Source organism: Schistocerca piceifrons, chromosome X (assembly GCF_021461385.2).
Source record: "Schistocerca piceifrons isolate TAMUIC-IGC-003096 chromosome X, iqSchPice1.1, whole genome shotgun sequence".
NCBI classification, from domain to species: Eukaryota; Metazoa; Arthropoda; class Insecta; order Orthoptera; family Acrididae; genus Schistocerca; species Schistocerca piceifrons.
Genome location: NC_060149.1, coordinates 226,709,447 through 226,731,526, shown reverse-complemented (window position 1 = coordinate 226,731,526; position 22,080 = coordinate 226,709,447).

The window sequence follows — 22,080 nt, the reverse complement described above, 5'->3', positions numbered from 1 at the left end:
AATGCCGTACCCACGTAATCACTTTCATTGTCATTAGTATCAGAGGTACAACACCAGTCCTCACAAACAACAAGTTCCAGAGTGGCTTTTGTTTCAGACGTTTTCATTTCCCGGTAGTCCACAATTGTAAATGTTCTGTACAAGTTTTACAGATTTATTGTAAAAGTCTTTACAAAGTCAATAATAGGTTTTCGGTTTCCTTTCAGCATTTATTCTTTGCATATGTAGCAAAATCCATCAAAGTGATTTACGCAGCTTCTTCTATTTTAACTTATATTATTTCTGTTCAACAACACAAGTGCGAAAAACCACAACAGAGATGTTTCCTATTTGAACTATCAAGCGACGTCATTCTCTCTCAGCCCTGTATGGCCTAGTTCACACAGTAACCTGCAACTCCATCTGGTGTATATTCCTAGAACTAATTAGAAAGCAGACCAGCAATAGGGCAAACCTACAGGAACCAATCCTCGTACATGTGATTTAGAAGTTCACAAACCAGAGTTACAAATGCACATTTGATGTATAAGTGCATGTTAAACAACAATGATCAAAAAAATAAGAGCGGATAGAGGAAGACTGATTCCACTTTTTTATTCAACGCCCCAACTGTGGCTAAAAGCAATTCTAAAATACTAGATATAAAAAAAACAGTTTGTTCTTGGCCTGTGTAACCCGTCCCTGTACGGGCAAAGCGCACACTCAAATATCGAACTCCATCTGTTGGATATTTCTGGAACTAAATACACAGCTGACCGGCAATAGGGCAAACTTACAGGAACCAACCCACGTACATGTGATTTAGAAGCGCAGAAACCAGAGACAGAAAAGCACATTTCATGTAGATGTCCATGTTAAACAACAATGATTAAAAATAGAAGAGTGGATAGAGGAAGACTGATATAACTTCTTGGTTTAACGCCGCAACTGTGGCTAAAATCAATTCTAAAATCCTGGATGGAAAAACTATTTGCGCTTGGCCTGTGTAATTACTTCACTGCTAGTTTCCCTTGAGATATCTGGTGAATTATTAACTCATCCCAGTTAAAACCCTGAGGAATTAATGTCATAACCGCATAATCACTGTCATCATCATTAGTATCAGTGGGACAACACCAGTCCTCACAAACGACAGGTTTCAGAGTGGCTTTCGTTTCAGAGGTCTTCGTTTCCCAGTAGTCCACAATCGTAAACGTTTTGTACAAGTTTTACAGATTTATTGCAAAAGTCTTTGCAAAGTCAATAATAGGTTTTCGGTTTCCCTTCAGCGTTTATTCTCTGCATATGTAGCTAAAACCATCAAAGTGATTTACACAACTTCTTCTACTTTAACTTATATTATTTCTGTTCAACAACACAACTGCAAAATACTGCAACATTGATGTTTTCAAACAGAACTGTCATGTGACATCTTTCTCAGTTAGCCCTGTACGGCCAGACCTCACACAGTAACCTCCAACTCCATCTGGTGGATATTTCTAGAACTAATTAGAAAGCAGCCCGGCAGTATGGCAAACCTGCACGAACCAATCCTTGAACGTGTGATTTAGAAGCGCACAAACCAGAGTTACAAATGCACATTTAATGTACAAGTGCATGTTAAACAACAATGTTCAAGAAAATAAGAGCGGATAGAGGAAGACTGATTTCACTTTTTGATTTAACGCCACAACTGTGGCTAAAATCAATTCTAAAATTTTAGATATAAAAATTCATTTTTTTCTTGGCCTTTGAAATTACTTCATTGGTAGTTTCTCTTTAGATATCTGGTGAGATTTTAATTCATCCCAGTTCTGTCCCTGAGGAATTAATATCATAACCGCACAATCACTGTCATCGTCATTAGTAAAAGTGGGACAACACCAGTCCTCGCAAACAACAGGTTACGGAATGGCTTTTGTTTCAGATTTTTTCGTTTCCCATTAGTACACCATCGTAAATATTTCGTACAAATTTTGTAGATTTATTGCAAAAGTCTTTACAAAGTCAATAATAGATTTTTGGTTTTCTTTCAGCGTTTATTCTCAGCATATGTAGCAAAAACGATCAAGGTGATTTACGCAACTTCTTCTACTTTAACTTCTATTATTTCTGATCAACAACACAACTGCAAAATACTGCAACATTGATGTTTTCAAACAGAACTGTCATGTGACATCTTTCTCAGTTAGCCCTGTACGGCCAGACCTCACACAGTAACCTCCAACTCCATCTGGTGGATATTTCTGGAACTAATTAGAAAGCAGACCGGCAATAGAGCAAACCTACAGGAACCAATCCTCGTACGTGTGATTTAGAAGCGCACAAACTAGAGTTACAAATGCACATTTCATAGAGAAGTGCATGTCAAACAACAATGATCAAGAAAATAAGTGCGGATAGAGGAAGACTGATTTTACTTTTTGATTTAACGCCACAACTGTGGCTAAAATCAATTCTAAAATCCTAGATACGAAAAAACTGTTTGCTATTCGCCTTTGTAATTACTTCATTGCTAGTTTCCCTTGAGATATCTGGTGAGTTTTTAACTCATCCCAGTTCAGTCCCTGAGGAATTAATGCCGTAACTGCATAATCACTGTCATCATCATTAGTATTAGTGGGACGACACCAGTCATCACAAACAACAAGTTTCGGAATGGCTTTTGTTTCAGACGTTTTCGTTTCCCAGTAGTCCACAATCGTAAAGTTTCACAGATTTATTGCTGAAGTCTTTACAATGTCAATAATAGGTTTTCGGTTTCCTTTCAGCTTTCATTCTCTGCATTCCCTGAGTATCTTAAAATGTTGTAACAGTTATTATTGTTGGTAATAGGTGTGCAAAGCGCCAATATAGATTTGACTTCTTCAGTCTGATGCATAAAATGAATAATAATTTATTTCTGCTAAGATAGTAGATTTGCTTCCAGTAGAAATAGATTTCGAGTAAATGATCTGGCCACTGAGATTAAGGTTGTCTATGGTTCACATGAATCGATTGAAGCAATTTCTAGGTCGATTCTTTGAATTAGACGCAGACGAATTTCTTCGCCATGCTTCCCCCACTGAGGAAGTATTCGGTACATAATCATACCATCGTCGTTGAGGATTTGAGCCCCAACGTTCCGTTATGTCTCCATCGTCTTCGTTGTACGAAGACTAGTTTCGTTGTTTAGTTAATATCTTTGGTGATAACGCTGTGCAAAATAGAATGATGGGATATTGAACTTTCCTCTTTCCTTCTACTACTCTTCTCTCAACGAAAATTAATTTCTTTGCATAATTAATATATGTGCAAAACCAGAACGCTCCACTTCCTCTAGCTAAGGAAACAACTGCAGTGCTAGATGACACGTTACATGCTGAAATGCTAATTCGTGGGAAACCATTACTATCTTCATACTTGCAACACCTGACAGATTTGGAGATAAATGCAAACATTGTTTTGGAATAGAAATAAGAATCCGCCAGTGGTAACAGTTGATGACACCCTTGTAGCTTATTGTAAGAACGATCGAAAATACATTGCTGGCCGTTGAAACTGCTCACCAGGAAGGATAGGAAATAATGACATTTTAGTCATAGTGCGCGTACAGTGGTAGTAGAATTTTACACAGTCCAGTAACATTAATGTGACCACCGCCTATACTCGACGTCAACATGCAATAACCACTCAAAGACATTTGGTGACAGGTGGCACCACCAGCAGTGTCGTGGGGATGCGGAAAACAGTGCAGTTGTTATCGCAATATGGAAATGGAGTGATTTATGTGATGCCGAAAAGAGTATGATGAATGGCTTTCGGGCCAAGGGCGGAAGTATTTCCGAAATGGCTATTTTTGTAAACTGTTCATTTGCCACTGTGGTTAAAGTATACTGCACATCCAGAACCGGCATTGAGGCAATTGTGGTGCACCACGGGCCATAGACAACAGAGGTGAACGACGGCGGAGGAGATGTATATGGGGGAATAGACGTGCAACTGCTAAGCAATTGACCACCTAGATGACCCAAGGAGGTAGCAACAGTGTCTCCTCAACGACCGTTCAGCGAACTTCGCTGTGTATGAGCCCTGGAAGAGGTCTCTGGTTCATGCACCCATGCTGACTGATATTCATCGGCGGCAAAGGCTGTAATTTGCACGCCAATACTTCAACTGGCGGCCACTGAGTGTCTCGACAGCTGTTCTTTTCAGATGAATTACGTGTCATGTTCCATAGGAATGTCTGAAGGGAAACACCCAGCAACCAGGAGGGAGCTTTATGATCTGGGGAATGTTTTCAGTGGCATTCCCTGGGTAATCTCATCATTCTGGAAGGACAATATTTCAACAAAATACACTCCTGGAAATGGAAAAAAGAACACATTGACATCGGTGTGTCAGACCCACCATACTTGCTCCGGACACTGCGAGAGGGCTGTACAAGCAATGATCACACGCACGGCACTGCGGACACACCAGGAACCGCGGTGTTGGCCGTCGAATGGCGCTAGCTGCGCAGCATTTGTGCAACGCCGCCGTCAGTGTCAGCCAGTTTGCCGTGGCATACGGAGCTCCATCGCAGTCTTTAACACTGGTAGCATGCCGCGACAGCGTGGACGTGAACCGTATGTGCAGTTGACGGACTTTGAGCGAGGGCGTATAGTGGGCATGCGGGAGGCCGGGTGGACGTACCGCCGAATTGCTCAACACGTGGGGCGTGAGGTCTCCACAGTACATCGATGTTGTCGCCAGTGGTCGGCGGAAGGTGCACGTGCCCGTCGACCTGGGACCGGACCGCAGCGACGCACGGATGCACGCCAAGACCGTAGGATCCTACGCAGTGCCGTAGGGGACCGCACCGCCACTTCCCAGCAAATTAGGGACACTGTTGCTCCTGGGGTATCGGCGAGGACCATTCGCAACCGTCTCCATGAAGCTGGGCTACGGTCCCGCACACCGTTAGGCCGTCTTCCGCTCACGCCCCAACATCGTGCAGCCCGCCTCCAGTGGTGTCGCGACAGGCGTGAATGGAGGGGCGAATGGAGACGTGTCGTCTTCAGCGATGAGAGTCGCTTCTGCCTTGGTGCCAATGATGGTCGTATGCGTGTTTGGCGCCGTGCAGGTGAGCGCCACAATCTGGACTGCATACGACCGAGGCACACAGGGCCAACACCCGGCATCATGGTGTGGGGAGCGATCTCCTACACTGACCGTACACCACTGGTGATCGTCGAGGGGACACTGAATAGTGCACGGTACATCCAAACCGTCATCGTACCCATCGTTCTACCATTCCTAGACCGGCAAGGGAACTTGCTGTTCCAACAGGACAATGCACGTCCGCATGTATCCCGTGCCACCCAACGTGCTCTAGAAGGTGTAAGTCAACTACACTGGCCAGAAAGATCTCCGGATCTGTCCCCCATTGAGCATGTTTGGGACTGGATGAATCGTCGTCTCACGCGGTCTGCACGTCCAGCACGAACGCTGGTCCAACTGAGGCGCCAGGTGGAAATGGCATGGCAAGCCGTTCCACAGGACTGCATCCAGCATCTCTACGATCGTCTCCATGGGAGAATAGCAGCCTGCATTGCTGCGAAAGGTGGATATACACTGTACTAGTGCCGAGATTGTGCATGCTCTGTTGCCTGTGTCTATGTGCCTGTGGTTCTGTCAGTGTGATCATGTGATGTATCTGAGCCCAGGAATGTGTCAATAAAGTTCCCCTTCCTGGGACAATGAATTCACGGTGTTCTTATTTCAATTTCCAGGAGTGTATTTATATCCATCTGTCCCCCACATGATTTTTTTTTTCCTTGACATGATGCCACTTACCGGCAGGAGAAAGCATCGTGTCACATAGCTTGCAGTGTATGTGCGTGTTTCGAGTAGTACCAGGATGAGTATACTGTTCTCCCCTGGCTACCAACCTCCCTGGATTGAACCTAGTTGAGAATCTGTGGGACCAGCTCGATCCCACCATGGAGCCTCAACCGAGAAACCTAGCTCAGCTGGCTATGGTGCTGTAGTCGGCATGACTCCACATCCCTCTCTGTACCCCTAGAACCTCACTGACTCCTTCTGCACATCTCACACTGCAAAAGGTGGTCATTCAGGCTTTTGTCAGGTGGTCAGTTCTGGCAGCAACGATGGCTCCAATTTGGCTGAGCAATGAGTTGCACTGAGCTTGTATGAGAGGCATTGGTGCAGCACGCTATGCTGTTTCAGTTACATGACAATCGTGGTGTCAAGTGCAAGAATCCTAGTCTCTTGGCAACCCGTGACCAAATGTATTTAATTGGCGAAAGATCTGGAGAACGTGTTGGCCAGGACTACAGTTGTACACCCTCTGTATAGAGGTAGGTTTGGACAGTGTGGTTACATGCGTTCTTGCCTCGTCTTGCTGAAATATAACGTTTTGGAGACCTCAAATATAAGGCAATGGCATTGGGCTAAAGGAGTCGGAAATATAACGGCTGCTGACCAAGTTACCGGCTGTGAGAACCGGAAGTAAACATTTCCTGTACGCATTGGCCCTCAATAGCATATTTCCAGGTATTGGTGCATGTATGACAATGATGGGGAAGCTGAAAAACCATGATGGCATACGCAGAAAGAGTGTCATGGCGCCACTCCTGTGTCCAAGGTTGTCACCACACCTCCCTCTGCTGCAGTGTCAAGGGTTGCAGCAGCAATGGTTTCTGCACTGATAGTCCGTAGTGCCCGAGACGTCACCTCAGTCTCCGCGTGGATACTTGTCGTGTAGTAAGCAAACCCATTTCCTGGTTCTTGTAATGTAAGTTCACTTTGTGATCCTGCACAGCTGAATGAATATGCATGTCCCACCGTCTCCAGACATATGTGATTGTTGCGATCCCTCATGTCGCTGAACAGGAATCTACTAAACGCATTAATTCCATATCACGTGACAATCGTGGGATGCCAACCAACGCAAGTAGTGATATCGCGGAACGATAAACCACTGTTTCGAATGTTCACGATGCTGCCACTGTCGAATTCTGAAACGTTCTGGTAGACGTTTCTGTTCGTACTGTGAGGCGTAACACGATCATCTGACAAGCAAACAACATTCTGAATGAGAACCCATACATGCAGAATGTAGGTGGTATTACTCCTACTACACTGCGTAGTGATACTACCCAGAATTCTGGTAAATGTAATAAATCTTTATTGTAAGCGCTGAAAGTAGCATGGAGGCTACCATGGAGTATTATAGTGACACTGCTGGCCACCAGCCACGCTACGTCGACAAATAAGGCAGAATAATAGATGCGTAAGTGAGTTGTGAAGCAAGTACAGCCTACGCAATGGTAAATTGCCCCACGCAGCAAAGATTGTACCTCTACATGTACAAGGATATTCTGCAAATCACATTTAAGTGCCTGGCAGAGGGCTAATCGAAACACCATCACAATCCTCTATTATTCCAATCTCGTATAGCGTGGGGAAAGAACAAACACTTATATTTTTCCGTACGAGCTCTGATTTCCCTTATTTTATAGAGGTGATTGTTTCTCCCTATGCAGGTCGGTGTCAACAAAATATTTTCGCATTAGGAGGGGAAAGTTGGAGACTGGAATTTCGTGAAAAGATTCCGCCGTTACGAAAAACGCCTTTCTGTTAATTTTGTCGAGTCAAAATTCTTATCATTTCTGTGATACTCTCTCCCATATTTTCCGATAACACAAAACGTGCTGCCCTTCTTTTAACTTTTTCGATGCACTCCGTCAGTCCTATCTGGTAAGGATCCCACACCGCGCAGCAGTATTCTAAAAGACGACGGACAAGCGTAGTATAGGCAGTCTCCTTAGTAGTTCTGTTACGTTTTCTAAGTGTCCTGCCAATAAAACGCCGTCTTTGGGTACCATTCCCCACAACATTTTCTATGTGTTCCTTCCAGTTTAAGTTGTTCGTAATTGTAATACCTAGGCTTTTAGTTGAATTTAGGGCTTTTAGATTAGACAGATTTATTGTAAACCGAAGTTTAACGAATTCCTTTTACCACCCATGTGGATGACCTCACATTTTCGTTATTTAGGGTTAACTGCCAATTTTCGCACCATTCAGCTATTTTTTCTAAATCGTTTTGCAATTTGTTTTGATCTTCTGATGACTTTATTAGTCGATAAACGACAGCGTCATCTGCAAACAACTTAAGACGGCTACTCAGGTTGTCTGCCAAATCGTTTATTTAGATAAGGAAAGCAAAGGGCCTATAACACTACCTTGCGGAACGCGAGAAATCGTATCTGTTAGACTCGATGACTTTCCGTCAGTTACTACGAACTGTGTCCTCTCTGACAGGAAATCACAAATCCAGTCGCATATCTGAGACGATATTCCATAAGCACGCAATATGACTACAAGCCACTTGTGTGGTACAGTGTCTAAAACTTTCCGGAAAACCAGAAATATGGGATCGATCTGAAATCCCTTGTCAATAGCACTAAGCACTTCATGTGAATAAAGAGCTAGTTTTCTTTCACAGGAATGATCTTGTCTAAACTCATGTTAGCTGTGTGTCAATAGACAGTTTTCTTCGAGGTAATTCATAATGATGTAACAACTGGATCGGCGCCACTGCACTGAAGCAGGTCTCTCTGTTATGGGCAGTGTGACTAGATACCAGGTTTTAGAGGAACAAATGGGCAGTACCGGTGTATAAATGAGGCTAAATTTGAGGAGATTACGTCATTCGAGTCAGGGACTTGGTAATTACTGCGTAGCCGCACTACAATACTGGAGCACCACTGGCCAATCAGACTACTGGGCAGCGCCAGCAGCAGCCTATGGTTCGAAACCAGGCTGTGTCTACCGCCACACTGGGTCCTCTGTGAGACTTGGCGACATAGCCGTGCTGGCTTGCTGTTCCTGTCTGCTGCCGCAAATGATGAGACCCAGGGAGGGACTCGGCGTCACACCGTCAGCCCCCGTCTATCGCCTGTCTGAGGGGCATGGGTTCCGACCCACGCACAACCTCTGAGCAAAGAGCAGCCAGGTCGCCTTCTGGCTTGTCACTCCCCTGGGAATCACCACTGTCGCAACTGCCTGTGGCGTCGCCCTCGCTTGCTACTTTTACCCATTTTACATACTACCTTTTCACAATCTTCATAATAGCGACAAAAGCACCGTAATTAAATTTTGTGACTGGTTACATGATAATCGTCATTTGCTTCTATTAATACCTTTTGCTCATGTAGAAACGTTTATATGGAACGTAATCAACACCACACTCAATAATTATCGTTGGCCGCAGGAAAATCTGCACGCTACAGTGGAAACCAATTTACAAGTTCGTTTTACGATCACTGTTTGGTGTGACACGAACGGTAACATGCTGATAGGTTTTGATGAGCGACTAACAAGACAGAATGATTTGCATGTTGAAAGCTTAAGAGGGTTGTCTTGGCCTCACGGACTGCAATGTACTTCCGGCATTATGGAGACCCTCTACATTTTACCGGACGTATGAGAAAACTACTCAACCGCTCTTCCCTAGTCGCTGGTTTGGTCGTGGTAGTGCAATTAACTGGGCACTAAGATAGCCAGACCTTACGCCATTTTGATTTTGAGGTTGGATGAAGTCTGAGATGTACAAGCAAAAGATGAATACGCGAGATGAACTACGTGGACGCATCATGGACACTGCTGCCCTCATTAGGAAACGTGCTGAAGCATTCAGAGAGGCAATACATGTTCCCCCCAAAAGAGTGCACAAATGCATTGCAGTTCGCTCTGGGATACTCGAACATTGATTGTGCACTGTACATCAGCTGTGATGTGACGTGTACAATACTTAGAGATGGATTTTTAAACTGATACCTTGCTAAACGAATAGTGTTGTATTAACTAACTATTGTACATGCGTACATGTGTAAAGCTGGCAATTTATTAAAGGATACAGAAAATAAATAACGATGTACATTAAATGTCTTGTGTCTCGATAATCATTCGGAATAGGACATATGTCTGTATGAAGTTTTTTGCTTCAAACGATCGTTGTTGTAACATCCCTGAATATTGACCATTACTCCTGGGATACCCTATTCCCCAGGAATGTGTGATGGGGCCCATGCTGTTCATATTGAATATTAATGGCAGTGCAGAAAATATTAACGGTAACCTCATACTTTTTGCAGATGTTGTACTTATTTACAATTAAGATCTGCCTGAAATACGGTCCACAGATATTCAGTCTAATCTTGATAGAATTTCGGATCGATGCAACACCTGGACACTTGCTTCAACTGGTAAAAATGCAAAATTACGCACTTCGCAAAAAGAAAAAACTGCAGTATTTTATAACTGCAATATCAACGAGTCGTAATTGGAATCTGTAAACACATAAAAATACTTGGATGTAACAGGTTTTGAAGGTATGAAACGGATGGTCGCAGAATGTAAGGAAGGCAATCATTCGCGACCCATTAGTTTTACTACTCTTGCCTATCTAGATTTCGGCTCTAATTAGCCGTTTCCACATATGCAAGAGTAATACAAGCAATTCAAATGTGACTGAGTGCTGTGTATCTCTCCTTCCTTGTAGTCTACGGTTCCTGTACATACTGTGGAAACGAAGTTGGTCGCAAAAGTGGTACGTTTTTGCAGATGATATTTGTGTTTTAAGAAATGGCATAAAAGGGAAAGCAATAGAAGACATTGTTAATGATGTTTTTATAAGGCTTATTAACTGGTTCTCTGAAATTGGACTTTCCCTAAATTTTTGGGAAAATGCACCATATTCAGTTCTGTACAATGAATAGAATAATATCAACAATTGCCGCGGCAATAGAAAAGGAGTCAGTAAACAGGGTAGAATGCTCCAAATTTTTGGGTCTACATACTTATGAAAACTTGAAGTAGAAGAAGCGTATTGATGAGTTTCTCAAACAGTGAAGTTCAGCTACTTTTGTTCTTAGTATAATAGATAGTCTTCGAAACAACATACTAACATATTTTGCGTATTTACTCTGAATAATGACTCATGTAGTCATTTTCTTGGGACATTACCAGTTAGGAATAAGGTACTGATTGCCCAAAAGTGAGCAGTAAGAATAATAAGTAATAATAAGAGATGTTCACACGCGGTCGTCATGTAGGTACTTCTTCAAGGAGCTGTGCATTTTAACCACAATGTCACCAATTCGTCATAAATAATCCACCACAATTTGAGAAGAGTAGTGATTTATTCACCTGCAACACTAGAGGAAAAAGTGAACTTTATTACCCATTATTAAAGCTTTCAGTGACTCACAAAGGAGTTCAATGCGCTGCAAAGCATTTTTTGATCATTTGCACAATAACGTACTATATCTGACATTTAGCGCAGCAAGACTTAAATATAAATTAGAATTATTTTCCCTCACAACCCAGTTCTACTACATGGGCGAACTTCTCTTTAGAAGCCGGTAGCCTCAGAAAGAAAATGTTTTTAAGTATAGTTGAGTGAGTAGGACAAAAAATAATGTGTTCATTAATGTAAACAGACGTCATATATACGTACCCTGCAAACTGAATAGTTCCATATCATTTGCTCAGCTGCAGGCAAAACAGATCGTAGAATTCGTTTCATAGGTAGAATACTAGGATGTACTCAGTCTTCAATGGAGACTGCTTACAAAACACTCATACGACGCTTCCTAGAATATTGCACTAGTGTGTGTGATCCTTTCCAAATAGGACGAACAAGAGTACTGAACGTATACAGAGAAGTGACACAGCTATGATCACAGGTTTGTCTGATCATCTGCAGGACTGTGTCACGGAAATTCTGGAGAAACAGGACTGGCAGACATCTACATACAAAGTGTAAGGAACCAATTTTAGTAGAAGAAATTTGGAATATCCTACAAAGCCCCCTCAGGTATCAAGAGAATTGGATTAGCTTAACTGCACGTACGTGAATGCAAGGAGAAGAAACGGTAATTAGTTCAGTTGGAAGTACCCTCTGCCATGCATTTCATAGTAGTTTGCAGAGTATGGACGTGGATATACAGGGTGTTCGACAATGGATGTAGGTATACAGGTGTTGGACAAAAATATGGGAACACTGCGAGAAATACAAAGCATGCTTAATCATAAATGCAGATGCTATCCAAACCTGCTGGGTGCGCTGTTGTATTTGATCACGAACGCCACCTGTGCAATGCCTTCAATACGTTGCAAGTGTCAGTCGTGATCGGAAGAGTGTTCTGTGCAGCTGTAAGTGTGTTACGTCAGAGATAAGTGAATTCATAAATGGCCAGATTGTTGGTGATTTAATGGTATTTGCTTGTGTTACCAAGTAGCTGAAGTGGTTCGTGTTTCATGAGGCACCATATCAAAGATTTATACCGAATACAATGACAGCGGAAACGCGTACTCTGAGTCACAATGCGAACGAAAGTGTGTGTTGAGTAACCACCGCAGATGATCATTGATGCGGACTGTGAGGAAAAATAAGAGGACAGCAGCTATAATAATCACTGCAAACCTCAATTTCGCTCTCGAGTACACTGTCAGCACCAAAACAACAGGAAGGGATCTTCATAAGCAGAGAACTGCAGGCTGATGTGGGATTTCCAAACCAAGTATTAGCGACTGCAATGGGTGTAACAGGAAAACGTGGTACTGAAGCCATAAAAACTTAAATGTGGAACAATGGAAGAAAGTAATTTGGTTGTCTGAGTCTTGTTTTACACTGTTTGCAATTGCTGCCCGAGTCAATGTCTGGCTTATACATGTCCCATGCCTACGATACAGACAGCTTGCTGCCAAGAGCGAAACATGGCGAGGGTTCGGTGATGATTTATTCAGCCTTACTGTAGTATTCCTTGGACACCATGGTTACTCTGCAAGGTCATATTACTGCCAAGGATTGTGTGTCAATTTTGTCTGATCAGATCCATTTCATGGTACAATATTTGTTCTCCAATAGTGATCTGCAGCATCGTCAATAGAGTGGACTGCGGTCGTTTGATGCAGAGTCGAGTGGAGACTTTGAATCAGTGGCTCAGGCGGTTCTGTGAAGGTATAGGCTGCAGATTCCTTGACTTGCGCCATCGGGTGGTGGGTTTCCGGGTTTTGCTTAATTGGTCAGGAGTCCACTACACACAGGAAGCGGCTATACGGGTAGCGGAGGCTGTGTGGAAGGGACTGGGCGGTTTTTTAGGTTAATGGGCCTCAGGGAACCACAGAAAGGGCGTCTGTCTAGAAGGGGGCAGGTAAAACAGAGTAAGTTAGTTGTAGAAAGGATCGGTATTATAGTTGTAAATTGTCATAGCGGTGTTGGGAAAGAACCAGAGCTACGAGCCCTAATAGAATGCACTGAAGATGAAATAGTTACAGGTACAGAAAGCTGGCTAAGGCCGGAAACAAGTTCAGCATACATTTTTTCTAACGGTCTAACAGTTTTCAAAAACGATAGGTTAAATACAATTGGTGGTGGAGTATTTACAGCTGTCTTAAGTAGTTGACTTGTAGTGAAATTGAAATAGATAGTTCCTGCGAAGTAGTATGGGTAGAGGTTACACTTGACAATCGGACTAAACTATTAACTAGGCCATTTTACCGACGCTCCGACTCAGAAGATGTAGTTGCTGAACAGTTAAAAGGAAACTTGATTCTCATTTCAAGTAGGTACCCCACTCATACAATTACAGTCGGTGGTGACTTTGATCTACCCTCGATTTGCTCGAAAAATTATACGTTTCAACCAGGTGGCTGACATAGAACGTCATCCGAAATTGTACTGAATGCTTTCTCAGAAAATTATTTTGAACAGTTAGTTCATAAGCCAACTCGTGCGTAAATGGTTGCGAAACCATACCTGACCTCTTAGCAACAAATAATCCTGGACAAATAGTGAGTATCGTGACGAATACAAGGATTAGCGACCACAAGGCAGTAGTTGCTAGTCTGAATACCATAACTCCTACAACCATCAAAAAGAAACGCAACGTATATCTATTTCAAAAACTGATAAAAATGCTCTTAACGAATTTTTAAGAGACAGTCTGCACTCCTCCCGATTTGATCATGTAAGTGTAGAAAAGTTGTGGAATGATTTCCAAAAGATAATATCGCCAGCAATTGAGAGATACATACCACATAAATTAATAAGTGATGGTACTGATCCCCCATGGTACACAAAACGGATCAGATCACTGTTGAAGAAACAGCGAAAAATGCATGCCAAATTTAAAAGAACGCAAAATAACCAAGACTGGCAAAGTTTTGCAGAAGTTCGAAATATAGTGCGCACTTCAATGTGAGATGCTATCAGTAATATCCACAACGAAACTCTGTCACGAACTCTGGCTGAAAACCCAAAGAGATTCTGGTGATACATAAAGCACACTAGTGGCAAGACGCAATTAATAGGAGAACTCGGGGCAGAATGGGATACTTAAAGTTTAAGAATTTCTATAAAATAAGGGAACACAAGGAAACACTTTTTAAAGTGATTAAAAAAACACCTCGTAATGTAACCTAATGTACATTATTTTAAAATCACTTAAAACAATACATTTTGCATTTTTTACAATTTTTCGAAGAAAGTGTTGCATATTTCCCATTCTGCCCCACCCACGGGGCAGAATGGGATAAGGGTATTTTTTGTTAAATTATTGCATACACGTTGAATTTGAATTACGAATATCGTATTAAACTATGACAAAATGTTGTATAACAGGCAATTCAGACTAAGGAATGTGTAATTTAAATAATTAAAAAGTCATTCTTCAAAATAAGAAAATATTTTAATGTCATTCTGAAAAATGTACAATGCTTAATTACCACCAAACCACTAACTACTAGCCCTTTCGACAATAGTCACAAATCAGTATTTCCTCTTCATCTTGACTGTCTATGCCAGCACATGAATTGTGTGCCCACTCTGGCATGCTACCCAGCCCTCATTAGAAACGGAGTAGAAGTCCCCACAGTAGAGACACTCAGTATCCTCTCTCTCTGATCTCTCTTCTCCATCACTTCTTTCTTTTATTTTTAAAGGTCTTTGATGTCCTCTGTTTTGGTTTTTTTGGGTGTACAGTTTGATAATTTTGCCTTAAGTTGAGCTGCACCTGACATCTCTGTCCTGACATTGCTTATATTTGATCACCCTCCTGCTTTCTGTAGGCCTAGTTTACGTGCGACAGCAATATGCAGTTCCTTCTTATAAGGAGAATCTGTTAATACGACGTTTTTTCCTTTTCGTCTTGTACTCCGCCGAGTATATTGGCAGATTAGTGGGATTGGAATGACAGCCTCAGGCGATATCTGGAAAACTGTGTTGTTCGCTGAAAGTAGCTGGTTTGGAGAGTCTGGCATCCATGAACGTCCATGCTGGGTTTGCTTTCTACTTGCACCAAAATATGACGGAGCACAACGGGACACTATCCCATTCTGCCCTGTCCCGTTCCGCCCCAAGAGCACTTTTGAGGATAACAACTTTTATGGAGTGTAGTAACTAACGTATTTAAATGCATTAAATAACTAAAGTATAACAAATACCATGCAATTTAAGGGAATGTGTCATTTTAAGGTATACAATTAACAACTTACCTGGCGTTTAAACTCACCAACGTTAGAACAACACAAGCGGTAATGTGATGGACAACAATTCACTTAGATCTCGCACTTCGAACTAAATCAGAATGGCTGCCCTCACTTCCCTTACATTCGGAGAAATAGTTGCATGGCCATACAGCAGGTTGCAACACTGTGTAGTCTAGAAAAATGCAATTTCCCATTGTGCCCCGCTATCCCGTTCTGCCCCGAGTTCCCCTACCTTCACAGCGCGATAACAATACTGAAGTCACTAATGACACTGCCACTAAAGAACAGATATTAAACATAATATTCAGAAACTCCTTCAACAAAATAGACGAAGTTAATACAGGCCTATTACAAATGATTGAAGCGATTTCATAAATTCACTGTAGCTCCATTCATTGACATATGGTCACGACACACTGCATATACGTAGAAAAACTCATAAAGTTTTGTTCGGCTGAAGCCGCAATTCAGGTTTCTGCCGCCAGAGCGCTCGAGAGCGCAGTAAGACAAAATGGCGACAGGAGCCCAGAAAGTGTATGTCGTGCTTGAAATGCACTCACATCAGCCAGTCATAACAGTGCAACGACACTTCAGGACGAACTTCAACAAAGATCCACCAACTGCTAACTCCATTCGGCGATGGTATGCGCAGTTTAAAGCTTCTGGATGCCTCTGTAAGGGGAAATCAACGGGTCGGCCTGCAGTGAGCGAAGAAACGGTTGAACACGTGCGGGCAAGTTTCACGCGTAGCCCGCTGAAGTCGACGAATAAAGCAAGCAGGGAGCTAAACGTACCACAGCCGACGGTTTGGAAAATCTTACGGAAAAGGCTAAAGCAGAAGCCTTACCGTTTACAATTGCTACAAGCCCTGACACCCGATGACAAAGTCAAACGCTTTGAATTTTCGGCGCGGTTGCAACAGCTCATGGAAGAGAATGCGTTCAGTGCGGAACTTGTTTTCAGTGATGAAGCAGCATTTTTTCTTAATGGTGAAGTGAACAGACACAATGTGCGAATCTGGGCGGTAGAGAATCCTCACGCATTCGTGCAGCAAATTCGCAATTCACCAAAAGTTAACGTGTTTTTTGTGCAATCTCACGGTTTAAAGTTTACAGCCCCTTTTTCTATTGCGAAAAAAACGTTACAGGACACGTGTATCTGGACATGCTGGAAAATTGGCTCATGCCACAACTGGAGACCGACAGCGCCGACTTCATCTTTCAACAGGATGGTGCTCCACCGCACTTCCATCATGATGTTCGGCATTTCTTAAACAGGAGATTGGAAAACCGATGGATCGGTCGTGGTGGAGATCATGATCAGCAATTCATGTCATGGCCTCCACGCTCTCCAACTTAACCCCATGCGATTTCTTTCTGTGGGGTTATGTGAAAGATTCAGTGTTTAAACCTCCTCTACCAAGAAACGTGCCAGAACTGCGAGCTCGCATCAACGATGCTTTCGAACTCATTGATGGGGACATGCTGCGCCGAGTGTGGGAGGAACTTGATTATCGGCTTGATGTCTGTCGAATCACTAAAGGGGCACATATCGAACATTTGTGAATGCCTAAAAAAACTTTTTGAGTTTTTGTATGTGTGTGCAAAGCATTGTGAAAATATCTCAAATAATAAAGTTATTGTAGAGCTGTGAAATCGCTTTAATCATTTGTAATAACCCTGTATTCCTGAATTCCTATCAAGAACAACTGTCAAGATGAGAAACATAGAAATAGATATCCTTGGTGTCGCAAAGTAGCTAGAATCACTTAATAAAAGCAAGGCTTCCGTTCCAGATTGTATACTAGTCAGGTTCCTCTCAGAGTATGCTGATACAATAGCTCCATATTTAGCAATTAGATACAACCGGCCGTTCCCAGAAGGATCCATACCTAAAGACTGGAAAATTACTCAAGTGACACCAATCCCCAAAACGGGAAGTAGGATTAATCCATTGAATTACAGGCCCATATCACTAACGTCGATTTGCAATAGGATTTTGGAACATACGCCGTATTCGGACTTTATGAAGTACCTCGAGGAAAACGATTTATTAACACGTAGTCAGCATGAGTTCAGAAAATATCATTCTTTCGAAACACAACTAGCTCTTTATACTCATGAAGTAACGAGTGCTATCGACAGGGGATGTCAAACTGATTCTATATTTTTAAATTTCCAGAAGTATTTCGATACTGGTCCTCACAAGCATCTTCTAACCAACTGCGTGCCTATGGAATATCGCCTCAGTTATGCGGCTGGATTCATGATTCGCTGTCAGAAAGGTCACAGTTCGTAGTAATAGACGGAAAGTCATCTAGTAAAACAGAAATAATATCCGGCGTTCCCCAAGGAAGTGTTACAGATCTTCTATTGTTCCTGATCTATGTTAACGACGTAGGAGACAATCTCAGTATCCGTATTAGATTGTTTGCAATGGTGCTGTGATTGACTGTCTTATAAAGTCATCAGATGACCAAAACGAACGACATTATGATTTAGATAAGGTATCGGTATGGTGTGAAAAGAGGCAATTGACCCTGAGTAAAGTATAGTGTGAAGTTATTCACATGAGTATTAAAAGAAATCCGCTAAATTTCGATTCGCGGTAAGTCACACAAATCTGAAGGGTGTAAATTCAACTAAATAATAAAGGATTGCAATTACAAATATCCTAAATTGGAACGATCACATAGATAATGTTGTGGATGCAGACAACCAAAGACTGAGATTCAATGGCAGACCACTTACACGGTGTGACAGGCCTACTAAAGAGACTGCTTACACAACGCTTGTGCGCCCTATTCTGGAGTATTTCTGTGCGGTGTGGGATTCGCATCAGATGGGACTGGCCGATGACATCGAAAAAGTACCAAGAAGGGCAGCTCATTATGTATTACCGCGAAGTTGGGGAGATAGTGCCACAGACATGATACGTGAATTGGAGTGCCAATCATTAAAATAAAGGCGTTTTTCGTTGCAACGGGATCTTCTCACGAAACTTCAATACCAGTTTTCTATACCGATTGTGAAAACATTCTCTTGACACCCACCTACACAGGAAGAAATGATCATCACGATAAAATAAGAGAACCCAGGGGTCGCACAGAAAAATTTAAGGACTCGCTTTCCCCTCGCACCGTTCGAGAGTGGAATGCTACAGAGACAGCTTGAAGGTGGTTCATTGAACCCTCTGCCAGGCACTTTCTTGTGAACAGCAGAGTAATCATGTAGATATAGATGCTGTGTTCCAAGAAGACATGGTTCCTGTTCGCAGAGATCACATCGTCCATGACTGGTTTGTGACCAAGAGATTGAGTTGTCGCATCTCCCCTGGCCACCACCGTGACAGATCTCAGCATTATTCAGCCTTCATCGTCAAATTGGGAATGGCGTGTACGTGATCACTACTCAGTTCCATCATCACTACCTGAAGTTCCCAATATTTTTCAGGAACAATGGTACAAGATTCCCCTGAAAACCGCACAGAACCTGTACATCGCCATTCTATGATGACTAGAAGCTGTTTAGAATTGCAACGATTTTCCTTCACCGCGTTAGGCGTGGTAAGATGTTGTACTTTACGTTTTTCCATATTTGTGTCCACGCCCTGTAGATGTAGATATAGACTGCTGTTCAAAAATGGCTCTGAGCACCATGGGACTTAACATCTATGGTCATCAGTCCCCTAGAACTTAGAACTACTTAAACCTAACTAACCTAAGGACATCACACAACACCCAGTCATCACGAGGCAGAGAAATAGACTGCTGTTGAAAATGACCAAGTTACGAAGTTCCTCCTTCTTTCTCTGCTTCTGAAGAGATGGCTGTGTAGTATAAGATTGTTCAAGCGAACAGGAACGGTAGTAAATCCGTCATCTGGCTATCCGACACACGAGAAAGCGTCGTAACGTTCCTGGAGGTATGCCTTCGCGTGTCCTCCGCTACCGAGAATACTCCCTTCCTTAGGCAAAAGCACAAACCCAGCGAGATGGCGAAGTGGGAAGATCCAGGACTCACAGTCAGGAGGGCAGTGGTTCATATCTCAGTCAGTGCATTTACATTTAGGTTTCTTTCTCATCATTCTCCAGTCTAAGCTTATGCTTGGAAGACTGCAGGAAACCTAAATGTGGATGGACTGATAGAGATACAAACCGCTGATCTCCTAACTGTGACTACTGGGTCATCCCACTTCGTAACCTCGCCGGGTTTTAGTGATGAAATTTTGTGAATGCGGTGGATGCCCTCTGTGTAATTTATAAGGTTTTATTTTATCTCGAGAGCCTTCGCATTGGCTGTAGCTATTTTTGCTGTAGGGAACGCAACATTTTCAAGTACTTTCCAAAACTTGTTGTTTCAGCAGAATCCAACAACAGATAATAAACAATATCTGCAGCACATCAGCGGCCCGCATTGTATTTTATGTACGATGTGGTGCAGCCATGGAAACGCTGGACTCTCGTTCAGGAAGATTAACAATTTCTGATGTTTCTCTTACTCGTTTTATGCAAATGATGTTATGGCTTCTTCAATAAGGTTATGGCCAATTACTTTCTAAACTGCCCTTTCAAGTAAGATGGTGCCCCTTTGTAATAATTCTGTTTCAAGGTACATTAAACTCTAATCTTCATTACCACAGAGCACAGAGCGAAAGATAATACTCAAGAGTAAGACCATAGATTATTATCAGTGTAACAATGAGGTGGCTAAAAATCCTATGATATGTTTAAGATGCTCCAACTTCGATGTTCCTTACAATAATTGAATTAACTAGTGTTGACTGAAAACGATAGCATTAAGATTGGTGTAAAGTGCAATTTATCTGCATAACACCGGAGTGTTTTGAGCTGATTTGATGCTCTGAATTCAAACAATTCATTAATATTTGCCAAGAAGTTCAAAATTCTAAAATACAAGATTTTAGAGAAATATATGTTATACTGTTTTAATATAAGTCCATGGATATAAAATGAAACAACAATTTTGTTATAAATTATTTATACATGTTATAAAAATATTATTATATACAAAATAAAAAAAGTCGTTGATGATAACATCCAGTCCCTGGACATTTAGGTAGCTTCTTGTGCATGAAATTCCTGAATGTATTATGGAGTGGTCCATTTTTAAATTCGAGCAGTAAACTGCCATCACGTGCACATCTGATCTTCCTTGGTAGCATTCGTCCACATGTTTTCATATGCAGACTTGCCTTATTTGTGAATCGTCAAATATTTCTGCTTGAATTTTTCCGTTCTCAGCTCAGACATTTTTACTATATATGCAAAGCGTGACCCATTCTTATCAAAAGCCTTTACAAATTGCTTCAAAAGGCCCTACTTGATATACAGTGGACGACAAATGATTATCTCTCGTCCAGCTAAGGGGTCGTTAATGACATTCTTCCTCCCTCTGTACATCTTGTCTCTCTTCGGCCATCCTTTTCCAACACTTTGCAAACCGAGGAGGTAGTTTACATTCATAAGTCAAGACAAAACATCCATTGATGTTTATGAGACTTAATCTTCTCAAACATCAAAACTATGGTTTTATGTTCTTCTTTCCTTTCCCTTGAAGGAGCAGCTGACATTGAACTAAATTTGTTACCGTTGTGAATTAGTAAAAATTTCAAATTTGCCTTGAGCTGTGACCAAATACAAAAAAATCAAGTAGAAAACATTCAGGAAGACATATTTCCTCAGACGTCCACTAATTTCGTGCAAAACACGAGATTGTCTTCTTTGAGTATAAAAAATAAAAATGAAGGGCTTCCTGGATCAACAGGTCGTTACGACACCAGCCTGGACAAAATCGAATGGATACGATTCCACATCCGTTTGTTTAACATTTATTCCGATTTAGTTCGTATAGTATGAGATTTACGACTCTTATATAGGTACACGATACTTTGAAGTATTTACGAAATAGTATTCTTTTCCAAATTTACCTCTTTAGTGTGAGTTAAACCATGAAGACATAAAATTATGAAAACTGGTTATCCTTCAGATTTCACTTTACAGAAGTCTATATTTAGAAGGTATTGTTAACCTTAAAGGTTTTTATTGGATTTCATTTCATATATACAGTTTTTCCCGTATATGACATATACTCAACAAAATTCTAAGTGTCATATGACCTGTAGAAAAACGTAATTGATTGTTTATCAGGCAATAGCCTTCAGTGAATTCAAAAACCGCAGTTAACTTCACCAGAAAATTTCTGCTTGACATAATCATTTAATACTACAATATGTAAACAAATCTTGGGGCGTGATGAATTTTTATATTTTGAAATTTTATTACATTAATATATAAAATTTCTTTTGCAAATCTCATTTTTGTAGCCAAAAAAAGGAATAATTTTTGCACAAATCTCCACTGTTTGTAAAAAAAAGATGTCATTCTAATAATTATTTCGACAAAGAAAATTCTAGACTATTTTGGACAACAATTTTGTGTTACATAGAACTGTATGCATCCCAAATCAGATTGGACATAGTTGTTAGCTGAGTTGACTTTTAAGCTTTTGTATGTGAGACACTTGTGTAACGTTTTTGTTAT